Source organism: Anopheles aquasalis, chromosome 2 (genome assembly GCF_943734665.1).
Source record: "Anopheles aquasalis chromosome 2, idAnoAquaMG_Q_19, whole genome shotgun sequence".
Classification (NCBI taxonomy): Eukaryota; Metazoa; Arthropoda; class Insecta; order Diptera; family Culicidae; genus Anopheles; species Anopheles aquasalis.
Genome location: NC_064877.1, coordinates 2,640,001 through 2,650,000, shown reverse-complemented (window position 1 = coordinate 2,650,000; position 10,000 = coordinate 2,640,001). Strand labels below are relative to the sequence as shown.

The window sequence follows — 10,000 nt, the reverse complement described above, 5'->3', positions numbered from 1 at the left end:
ATTCCCATTCATTGTACATTTTAGATCCGCTGTTGTAGGTAATTTTGTTTATTTGGACGAAATTAAAGATAACTTATCGAAATCTACTTTCATAAACTTTAAATTAATCCAAGTTGCCATGGATACAGTATGTGAAAGCAGTGCAGCAGGCTCCGCATATGAAATCGTAGTTAACGTTGCGTTTCATTTTGCATCGCAGTTCACAGCGACGAAGCTGCGAGTCAGCTGGGTGAGCTCGGGAATCAAATATCGTTTAGCTTTATGTAGCTATTTTTTTTTATTTTAAAATATTGTGAGTATATAAACTGTTTGTTGAAAGCATTAAACCATCGAAACACACTGGGGTGTTTACAGTATAAGCATGTATTGATCCAATTTTCCAGGTTCTACCATTTGGTGCAGTGGCATATTCTATTGAAATCAACGAACTCGAACCAATCCTTTATGTGTTGTTCAATTAAAAGCAATAATAGATTCAACCCACTTCGTTATACCGATCGATGAATAGTTTAATTAGTTCCTCAAAACTTTTCCGGAAACAGCAGATCAATTACGAGGTACATAAATTATGAACTCAATTTCTGTCCCCTCCCTCCGGCAACCCCTTGCCTTGCTTTGTGTCATGGAAATGCGTTATGAGTGGCTAGGCCCACTGCCAAGGGCAAAGCTAGTGCAATAGAATGGTACCAAGCGAGAAGAGGAAATGCATTCCTAATTTTCACTTAATGCTCGTGTAAAACACATCCACCGTGATGTAGTACAACTTTTTCGTTACTCATTCTCTCGGCCAGTTCTGGGAGGGGGTCATGCTGGATCCTTTCGGTTTTTTTTTTCTTCAATCTCATTGCAATTTTTCAATGAAATTTAGTCTCAAACTTTCTCTTCTAAGGCCCAGTGGTGTTTTTAGTGTCAAATTCATAAATTATCGGGCCACCGGCGCTCTTCATTGTCGGTCCCCACGTCAACCCTTTCAGTGTGCTGTGCCGCACGATGAGCACAGAACCGAGACCGCCAGTTAGGTCGACGGAGGACAAAGTGTCGTATGCGTATACGAACCAGATGAAGCCTTGCTTGTGTGCTTGCTTGCAGGGCTGCTATGTTGGATTTCGGTACACGCGTCTCACATCAGCCACACCGTTGGCAAGGACATAAATTATAGTTGGCTTTTTCCTATAATCGTTTTTACATGTACACCGAAAGACCCTCACTCCGCCGAGGCTCATCGTGTCCCGTTTGGGTCGCTTCTTCGTCGCGTCGATGCGGCAAAAAGCTGCAAAGAACTTGAGACAATGAATCCTCACACTAAAAGGGTGCTGCATTCCGGAGGGCGCGCGCTCTCTCGTTCGTTCGCCACGGCCAATGGAACGGTTTCGGTTTTTGATGACTTTGAGCTCGCTAAAGTTTATAACAGCCTTATTTATGATCCTTGTGCTTCTCATCCTTCCTTTCGAAGGAAGGCTCGCGACCGGACCATAGCGACACAGCGACGTGTTCTGATGGACGCAATGGCGATGGTCCAAATGGTTCTCTTTTCCACCCAATGCCGTGTGAGATGAAGCAGAATGACGGCGATTGCGACAACTATGATGCTACGAGTTGCTCAAGTGCACACTCTGCTCGTTCCTTGAATTCGGTCCGACAGCACAGCAACCCATGGGTTGCTCAGAGCGCTAAAAGCTTTTTGCCAGCCGCGCGCAGGGAAAAAACGGATGTGAGTGCTCCTCCGTAGGTCGTTCCTTTGCTGGTGCAGGAGCAAAATTAAAGCTGGCAAATTTTTCTAACCACGAACCGATCACCAGCCCCCGGGCCAAGGAGTAGTAGTGCCGTGTGCAATGCAATGCGCGTACCAGGGTAGGTTGCGGCGTGTTTTCATCCTTTCCCATGCTTTCATCTGTAAAATTGCTTTGGTGGCCAGATTTTTTTTGCCAGTGCCAGTGTCCGTGGTCTCCATCTCGTGCTACCTAACTGGTCCTCGTCACTGCAGGATTCCGAAGGTTCAGCGGTAAGACAGTGCCTGTGGGTCCTTGCGAAAGCTTTTTCCCCTCCTGGTTGGTTTATTTGTTTTTATGCTTTATCTCACGATCTATTATTTCAATCTGGCCAACACAGGGAATGGAGCAGTAGCAGCAGCAGCAGTAGTGAAGAAATATTTGCACTATTCCCGATTCTTTCCATTGTGGCCGTCGCAGAACCGGTGCACTGCTACTTTGGACACCGTTTTAAGCGAGCAAAAACTTTTCCGTTCGGCCAAAGGGGCAAAAGAAAACGCCAGCTAAAAATACGTCCGAGAGGATGTTATTTGTGACTGTTTCTTCTTCCTTTTTGGGGGAAGAAAGTGAGACTAAACGGTCAGCTCTGGACAGGAGCAACCTTGATTGTGATGCATACGCAGGATTTGTGGCGGCAGTAATATTGATGGATGTGAACTTCTTCACAAGAAAAACTCTCGATATGTATTCCGTTGTTGTTGAATTACACAGCGTTCCGATAAAATACTGATACACTTCTGAATGAGGTGACAAACCCAAGAAGAAAAGAGACACATGAATTAGCACACTTCCTTACCTTGCTTAAGTAACTTAAGACAGATTAATCTGATCGTAGAGCGGTTGCCTTCGATTGAATTTCGGAACGGCAGTAGCCGGCAGAGGCCGGGCAGTCCATCACTGGAAGATAATTTCTCTTGTCAATACCTAAGCTTAGATGAAGATTAATGACTTCTCTAAGTAGCGTCCGAAGGCTATAATTTCAGCCGCAGTCCAATCAATAAAATAGTGCGGGAGTGCGTGTTTAATGCCTCAAGACTCGGCCACAAGAGAGAGAGAGGTCATGGTCTATTGCTTTTGCCAATCGACGAAATCCCTCCGACAAGGAATCAGTAGCCACGTATAGACTTGTGCGACGGTCCGTTGGAACATTGGCCCCCTGGCCATAACCTATCAAGATGCCCATGAGTGTGCCATGTGTAAGTGTGTGTCTGGGCGTGTTTGTCCTTTTCATCATTCGAGGTGATGATAGCTTTTTTTCTGCTGGTTTTGGTCTGACGAAGATAACAGAAACTCCTGTATGTTTTCCCTCCTTCCTCGGTTCGCACAAACAATCACATAATTAGTGGCACACACAGTGGCGGAGCTGTCCGTCCTACGACGGTGGCCGGCATCGTATCGGGATAGCTGATCCCGGTGACTGATAGCCCATAATCATCGGCTATAATCTTCCGATGTTAGCGCTCGTCGGGTGGCTTGAGGCAACGGGCCGAACATAATAATAAGAATGGTCGATTAAGAGTCTAGCGTATCAGCAGTTTGTCCGCGGGATGAGAGTATAACCAACGACGATTTCTAACCATGATCGGTATTAATATAAAGCTGAAAGCGAGCGGACAGGGCGCAGATAATTCTCATGTTAACGACTGATACCATTCGATCATCAATTAGCACCTCTTATTTAATGGATTGTAAAAGGATATCCACCCCAGGCTGACGGTTGCGACCGCAGGCGAATCAGCTTCAACCGGCATAAATGAATATTTTATACATTTCGTGTTAAGGAAAATAAAGGAAATTTTATCAAACCTACTTTTCTTAGCCCCGGGGTATCATCAGCGGCTTGCAAAAGGGGCACCAACCGTTTTAGTTGAAAGTTAATATTCACCGCCCTTCTCCGTACAACAATCGATTGCCGGTAGCAATGGGCCTCGTGTAGGCCTTGAGCCAAAGCCATGCCATGCCTAGGTTTTTACGATCCAACTCATGCAAATTGTCTGCTGTTGTGAATAAGGATGGCCCGGTGGGTGGCGAGATCGTTAGGAAAATATTTTCGCGCTGTTTTAGCCCAAAATTCTCAATCTTACGCAGGGGCACCATTGGCATTCGGTTCTTATTACACAACCCGTTGTTAGCTTTGGAAGCCGTAGAAATATCCAAGGATCGTAAATGAAGAACACTTGGTTGTATAAACAGCATCTCCTAGCACACAAATAGAGCGCAAAAGGTTGGTCCTTCCGTTTGGTACCAACCGTTCGAACCCATCTATTTCCTTAACCCGGTCTCGGTACAGCCGGGGTCAAATAAAGAAGCATTCACGATTTCCAAACGACGTGGTTCGTGTTTTAGTTTCTGCCTGCCTACCTGTCTCATTTCCTGTCCACCTACCGGTCTGAAATGCCGCTCTTTGCTTTAAAACAGCTCGCTACTAATGGTTGTGCCCTCGTGCCGAATAAACCTACCTTTTCACCTTCCGCGACACTAACCAGAACCGAGCACCTGCAGGATGGTGCTAACGAAGAGAGTCCTTCTCGAGAACGGCAACCATAAAGCTTGGCGTTACATCACCAAGACATTCTTTTCCGCATTTCCACGCTTCAGCATCGTGCTGGCAAGGGCACAACTTATTGCTGCTGAAGAATGTCTGGGTCTATGTGGGAAAATACGTGTCACCTCCTAGCGAGCGAGCAAAACCGGAGCTACCTCAGCTGCTCAAACAACGAGACAACGGTTGTTGCTGGGGCTCAGACAATCAAAATATTTAAATCGTTCTGCGGGAATGAAAAGGAAAAATTTAATCTCAATTTAACACAAGCACAAGGGAGACGAAGGACACTTTGATGCTTCGCAACAACTTCTACTGCCGACAATCGTTTCCGTTGCTCATGGCTGAAGCTTGTGGTGGGTTGACACTGTTTTATGGATCCGTTTGAAGGCGGCATTTGCAGCCACTATTGTGGGCCACACAGGATATTCGCTACTACAAGCAAAATAGCACCAACTACGATGCTTTATGATATGGTTTTGCGCGATATATTTGTAATCTGTAATATGGGAAATTGACGAAACGAATGTTGCTGTTATCGCGCTCTAGATCCTTTGAACAAAGTGCTATTTCACAGTTCAGTTATTCATCTGGATTGCTGGAGGTCATTAGCCAGAAACGGGATAGGAAAATGGAAAAATCTAGCTAGAAATTGCCCATCGGGAAATGAACTTATCCAACAGGCACCACGTGCTTGGCATTTGGCAGGATGATTGCATTTCTCCGTTGCTTTGCAGTTCTTCCAGCGAAAGAGGTGAAAACTTTTCCAAAATCATGGTCCTTTATGTCGTTCTCAGGTGGTTCACACAGTACTTTATGCACTGCTCACCAATTTGCTGGCCACATGGAAAGCAATAAACCATGAAAACCCATTCCGGTGCCTCAAACGGCGGAAGGCAGCTGCGTGCAAGGAAAGTTTCCAGAACGGATCACCACCGCAGGGCATTCCATGTGGAGGCGAGGTTGCTTGAATCGACGGGAACAAACAAGGAATAACATTGTAGCGACTTCCAACTTTAAGCCGCTTCATAGCATTTCTCCCTGTTCAAGGAAAGCAAACATTTCCAGATGCAAGGGAAGAACCAGAACCAGCGAATTCTATTCTAGGCAGGGAAGCGTGAAGAGAACGCAGGGCGATGCTTGTACGGGTGGTCGCACGCACACTCTATCACTCTTCGCGAAACCACGGTGATCCGGTTCGAGCCGGTTTAGCATAATTGGGTCGTTTCTGACTATTTTGCCATTGAATTCGTATCGAAGGATGATTAATTTGATGTTTTTCCATGTTTCTGGAAGGCTCAAATGATGAAAAGATGCAATTTTCGAATGCGGTAAATCCACGACCGTCGAATCGTGAGTGTGCGTGAAAGGGAGCCAGTGAACACGCACACCAACCACCGCCCGGCTACGATAGCGACGCCTCAATTTACCGCGTTTTCTGGTTTTCTGTTCTTCTAGAATTCAAATTTTACCCACTTTAACGATGCACCCTTCTAAATAGAGCATGATTCATGATGTATGCTGCAGCTGGGTAACTGCAACTGACCTTTTCCTGCCAGGTAAACCCATCTTCTGGGAGGAACGGAGTCAGAAACGGCTTGAAGGCCAGTCAGCAGGTAGCAGCATGCCAGACAGATAGAAACATGTTTGCCGACCCTTCTGGAGGTTGTAAAAATGTATTTTCTTAAGAACATATAAGGTCTTTTGCATTTTATTCTATGTTGGCCAATTTTACGTTCTTGGAAAGCCGGAGAGGTTGGGGTTGGTGTGCGGCAATACAGCGAGAGAGTGTTGGTAAGCTCTCTCTTTACCCCTTTGACCAAATCTTACTCGCTCTTGGTATCACACGACCACGAAGAGGCGCAGACGTAGGAGCAAGCGAGAGGGTTGTATCGCGCAGTCTCTTTCTACACAAGGCGAAGGTAGCGAACAGCATCAGCAATTGACGGAAAGTATACAAAATGTTTTTATGTTTTTGATAAATTCCTGTGTGAAGTTTAACATACAAAAGAAACGTGTTGTAGAAGAAACAAGAAAGACATTCAAAACACTCGCTCTCGACCGCTCCGTCTTGCATTGAAAGAGACGGCGCGATACATCCCTCTCGCTTGTAGCGAGAGAGCGATTAAGATTTGGTCAAGAGGGTTAGCAGAGCGCACTAACACTCTCTCGCTGTATTGCCGCACACCAACCCCAACCTCTCCGGCTTTCCAAGAACGTAAAATTGGCCAACATAGAATAAAATGCAAAAGACCTTATATGTTCTTAAGAAAATACATTTTTACAACCTCCAGAAGGGTCGGCAAACATGTTTCTATCTGTCTGGCATGCTGCTACCTGCTGACTGGCCTTCAAGCCGTTTCTGACTCCGTTCCTCCCAGAAGATGGGTTTACCTGGCAGGAAAAGGTCAGTTGCAGTTACCCAGCTGCAGCATACATCATGAATCATGCTCTATTTAGAAGGGTGCATCGTTAAAGTGGGTAAAATTTGAATTCTAGAAGAACAGAAAACCAGAAAACGCGGTAAATTGAGGCGTCGCTATCGTAGCCGGGCGGTGGTTGGTGTGCGTGTTCACTGGCTCCCTTTCACGCACACTCACGATTCGTCGTCTCGAGAATGCATGGATTTACCTCATTCGAAAATCTCATCTTTTCCTCAGTTTTGCCTTCCAGAAACATAGGAAAACATCAAATAAATCATCCTTCGATACGAATTCAATGGCAAAATAGTCAGAAACGACCCAATTATGCTAAACCGGCTCGAACCGGATCAGCGTGGTTTCGCGAAGAGTGAGAGAGTGTGTGTGCGAGCGCCCGTAACCGCGGTGGCTACCTGCGCTGTAGTTAAATACAGGGGGCCGGCCGCTGCTTCGACGTCACTCGTGTTCTGGATCTCGCTCGCCGTCGTGGTGCTGCTGCTCGTGCGGGCACGCCACGGAGGCTTAGGAATGGATTTTTCTCATTTCCCGGTGTTCGTTCTTTCATCCATCGAACGGTTCGGAGTGTGTTCAGTGTTGCTGCAGTGAAGTCAATATTGTGCATATTTCCGTGCCCGTGACCTTAATTCTGTGTCTGCCGTGTGTGATGCTAATTTTATCTCCGCGTGGTGCTGGTGGATTCTCGCCAAGATGGCGTCGATGAGCAGCAGGCGTCGGTAGACACGTGGGATTTTGGATGGATAGCGAGTCTGTGAACACGAGTCGATCCTAGTTTTTACTAGTTACCGCGGCATCTGTCCACCATGCATGGTAAGTAAGCGAGTGAAAAGACCAATGAAAAGCCGTTTGTAAAGCGTAAAACTAACGCCAGCGTATTTTTTCACAGACTCGCGTGTGTGCGGCGGATGCCACGGACGGGTGCTACGCCTTCGCCGTTGATGACAGATGTAATCTGTGCGGGCGGGCGTAACTTGGCATCTTTTCTTCTTAATGGCCAACACGAGGGAGGATCATCGGTGCATCATCATCGTGGCGTCATCGCATCGCTCCTAGACGTGAAGGAGAGTTTTGGCTAATTCATCTTTTCCACAAGCGGCGAATCGATTGCTTGCCAGATGGTGTCGTCACAGCAGGCCAGGCCGCGATGATCCGGACGGAAAAAGTGAAAAAGCGACGAAAAGCACGTCAGTGAGCGTGTGAGCGTGTGTTCGATGAGCGCATGCGCATCATTCGCATCATTCGCTTGCGTGCTTTAACTTGTGTGTTCGTAAGCGGAGGGAATGGCGTGGTCAGAGGCAGAAGGGGGAAGGTGTTAGGCCATGTGTTCCGTTTTAGTTTAAATGCTCATTCAGTCGAATTTCTTTCAACGTATTATGCAAAAACACAGCTTGAACATATTTCTGATAGGAAATGGTATGCGTGCGTTTGGCGGGGTACGCCATTCGCCGCAGTTGCTCAACTTAACCATTCGAATTTCTCAATATTTTCTATACCCTAAAGATTAGACACAAAACGTGTCATCAAATAGTGTTAGATTGTTGTGGCCGGTTTATTCGGCATTGCAAATCGTCAGTTCTTCCTGCGATAGTCATCATGAATGAAGGTATCTAAATTAATCGATGTTCAACTACACGAATTTCTTTCAAATTCTATTGACAAATTTCTGATAACACAGTGCGAAAGTAGGAAAATGCGTGATATTATCACTACGGAAATAGATTCCATGTGAAAGATCGAATGAAAACTCCGTGGGTGACTTGAGTGATTCTCAAGCATAATAAAATAGTGTTATTTCACGAAATTTTACCGATTTTCGTCTCCTTAATCATAGTACCTCTGCCCATTTTAGCGCCTTTATGAGTTACGGCACAAGATTTTTCCAGGATTCTATAATGAAGTGTTCGGTGATTTGCCTAATCATAATGAAGAAAGAAATAAGATTCTAACGCAATTATAATCCTAATCAAAATGACGCAACGATCCCTCCCGCGGGGATGCAGAGGTGTTCGCTGGCGAGATATTTTAATCTCATTTTAATAAGTTGCAGCAGCTCCCACGGCTGGCTCTCTTCCCGCCGCATGTCCCCAGCATCATCTGGATTGTAAATTAGCTAGTATATCCAACACCACCGGCGGGATGGTTTAGCGTGCTCAGAAAGCGTTGTCCTGAAATTGGCTGTTTCTTCTGCTCCTCACAACAATACAATAATCATGATCATTCAAGCTGGCCTAGCACCCGGCCTAGGGTGGAATGTACCAGAAACGTTCTGGGAACAGAATCAGAATCACCGCGCTCCTCCCTTTGCATAAAAGGTCGCCGGGATCGTATTGAACGTGCGAGGAGGCCACCGTTTGCTAAGCCGGCCAGAATAAGAAGAGGCCCTTGCACTCCGAGCGCTGCTGGCACGGCAGGCAGATGGTACATAGTGTCAACAAGATGTCCAAGGGTGTATGGCGAAATGAGATTGAAATAATTATGTAAAGTAAATATTTAAGATTGGTCTCTGGCCGCCGGTACTACCGCCACACAGCGGAGCATCCTCCCCTTGCGGGTGATTTAATTTAAGATTAAACCTTCTCAGACACACGGGAGGGAGGGCGTGTGGCGTGTGGGTTTTGCAGGAGCCGCCACGCTGCCTCGCACCGATAGCCACGAAGGCGTAAATGTCGCCAATTCATTCGACCGTGATCATGCTCACTTCCTACCGCAGTTGTACTCTCGCTGATGATTGCCTTTGCTTTTTTCCATTTTCAGAACGTGGCCACGACGACGCGGCGACTACTATCCTCGGCCCCTCGGTGGAAACGCGTGAGTATCAAAGTGTGCTTTGGCAGGAGGTTTCCATCTAGTAAGCTGGATTGTGAATAGCTTTGCCAATTGGTCGTCGCAAACCGAAAAAAACCTAATAACAAAATTACGATTCCCTGGAGGTGTGTGTGGGCAGATGGCATCCGAGTAGAGCGGGATCCGGTGAGCTTTTCAGATTTCAAACAGGATGTAGTAGCACCACAGAATAGCGTGAAGATGCCCCAGATTGCGCAGTAGTCAGTAAGTGTGTATGTTTTTTTTGCGGAATTGACAAATCGAGTACCGTTTGTGACGAGAAGGAAGAAGATGAAATGATGGACGAGCGAGTAGAGTGCAGAAAACGGGACGACGAAGCATAGCAAACTATGACGGTTATGCGAAAAAGGAGCACTAGAGCGAAGAAGCTACTACCTAGAACATTAGCAGCACTACTATGTATCAAA

At 46.3% G+C, this 10,000-nt stretch overlaps 1 protein-coding gene across 4 annotated transcripts in view; it reads left to right on the top strand.

The window, feature by feature from the left end:
• Nucleotides 1-10,000, top strand: part of LOC126569450 (ras-specific guanine nucleotide-releasing factor 2-like) — a 37,070-nt gene that overhangs the window by 24,306 nt on the left and 2,764 nt on the right. For 3 of the 4 annotated variants that reach the window (XM_050226540.1, XM_050226541.1, XM_050226538.1), the window contains one exon: nt 9,504-10,000. This exon is cut by the window's right edge and continues 2,764 nt beyond it. The gene's annotated coding sequence lies outside the window, so the exon portion shown is untranslated. The remainder of the gene's footprint in view (nt 1-9,503) is intronic. The other variant, XM_050226539.1, reaches the window with a different exon arrangement.